The sequence below is a fragment of the Neodiprion lecontei genome, unplaced genomic scaffold, assembly GCF_021901455.1.
Source record: "Neodiprion lecontei isolate iyNeoLeco1 unplaced genomic scaffold, iyNeoLeco1.1 ptg000071l, whole genome shotgun sequence".
NCBI lineage: Eukaryota > Metazoa > Arthropoda > Insecta > Hymenoptera > Diprionidae > Neodiprion > Neodiprion lecontei.
Genome location: NW_025791838.1, coordinates 40001 through 42234, shown reverse-complemented (window position 1 = coordinate 42234; position 2234 = coordinate 40001).

Sequence of the window (2234 nt, the reverse complement as noted above, 5' to 3'; positions counted from 1 at the left end):
ACTACCTCCCCGTGCCGGGAGTGGGTAATTTGCGCGCCTGCTGCCTTCCTTGGATGTGGTAGCCGTTTCTCAGGCTCCCTCTCCGGAATCGAACCCTGATTCCCCGTTACCCGTTACAACCATGGTAGGCGCAGAGCCTACCATCGACAGTTGATAAGGCAGACATTTGAAAGAAGCGTCGCCGGTACGAGACCGTGCGATCAGCCCAAAGTTATTCAGAGTCACCAAGGTAAACGGCGGACGGGACGTACCCGCCGCCGATTGGTTTTGATCTAATAAAAGCATTCCTTCCATCTCTGGTCGGAACTCTGTTTGCATGTATTAGCTCTAGAATTACCACAGTTATCCAAGTAAATGTGTGTACGATCTAAGAAACCATAACTGATTTAATGAGCCATTCGCGGTTTCACCTTAATTTGGCTTGCACTGAGACATGCATGGCTTAATCTTTGAGACAAGCATATGACTACTGGCAGGATCAACCAGGGAGCTTCGATACAAAATCTCGGCTCGGACGTGCGCCACCCATCGCCGACCGGGTCTCGTAGCCCGGTCGGCCGCGCGTCTACTGTGTGTTTCGGGACTGCGCGCAGGCAGCCCCGGTTCCGTGTGCCGCCACCTTCGACACTCGGCTTATAAGCGTTCGAACGATCTCCCGTACCCGTCGGCTAGATTGAAAGCGTCTGGGATACGTTGTTATAACATCTCTGGTCTTTGAGTGTACGCTCGGAAAGAAGCGAGTTGACGCGTGCGTTGGAGCGTTCGGCCTTCCGTGTTTCACGGAGAGCCGAACTTCTTGGTACCGCGTCAAGGGCCATTCGGTCTGAGACACCGACCCGCGGTAATGCAGTGACGATAGATGAAACAACGCGAGTCGCGTAGTTTCTTTGGTACGAGGCACGGAACGGTCCGCGAACGCCCGCTCCTGGTCTACGCCGAAGTACGTATCGTGCTCGAGCACGTACCGGTACGGCGTAGCAGGCGGACGACGGGAGACCGGCCCGACCGACTCGCTCCTCTTACTAGTAGGAGCCTGGCCGCTAGGACGTCGGCGCCGGCACGGTGGTAGCACGGTCGGCTTACGGGGCGAAACCTCCGCGGGCTATCGAAAAAATTTTGAACTCCGGGAACTTTGTCGAAATTGAACGAGGCTCATATGACGATGTTCCGACAGGCTCCCGGCCCGGATCGACTCCGGGACGCCGCGCATCGCCTTTCGGTCGACTCGGACCGAAATTTTTACAAGTCCCGTCTGTCCGGATCGACTCCGGGACGCCGCGCGTCGCCTTTCGCTCGACTCGTACCGCAGCTTCAACGAGTCCCGTCGGCCCGGATCGACTCCGGGACGCCGCGCATCGCCTTTCGCTCGTCTCGGACCGAAATTTTTACAAGTCCCGTCGGCCCGGGACGCCGCGCATCGCCTTTCTGTCGACTCGGACCGAAACTTCATCGAGTCCCGTCGGCCCGTATCGACTCCGGCACGCCGCGCATCGCCTTTCTGTCGACTCGGACCGTAATTTTTGCAAGTCCCGTCGGCCCGGATCGGCTCCGGGACGCCGCGCATCGCCTTTCGGTCGACTCGGACCGAAATTTTTACAAGTCCCGTCTGTCCGGATCGACTCCGGGACGCCGCGCGTCGCCTTTCGCTCGACTCGTACCGCAGCTTCAACGAGTCCCGTCGGCCCGGATCGACTCCGGGACGCCGCGCATCGCCTTTCGCTCGTCTCGGACCGAAATTTTTACAAGTCCCGTCGGCCCGGGACGCCGCGCATCGCCTTTCTGTCGACTCGGACCGAAACTTCATCGAGTCCCGTCGGCCCGTATCGACTCCGGCACGCCGCGCATCGCCTTTCTGTCGACTCGGACCGTAATTTTTGCAAGTCCCGTCGGCCCGGATCGAATCCGGGACGCCGCGCATCGCCTTTCTGTCGACTCGGACCGAAAGTTTTACAAGTCGACGTCGGCCCGGATCGAGTCCGGGACGCCGCGCGTCGCCTTCCGCTCGTCTCGGACCGAAATTTTTACAAGTCCCGTCGGCCCGGGACGCCGCGCATCGCCTTTCTGTCGACTCGGACCGAAACTTCATCGAGTCCCGTCGGCCCGGATCGAATCCGGGACGCCGCGCGTCGCCTTTCTGTCGTCTCGGACCGAAAGTTTTACAAGTCGACGTCGGCCCGGATCGACTCCGGGACGCCGCGCGTCGCCTTTCGGTCGACTCGGACCGAAATTTTCAC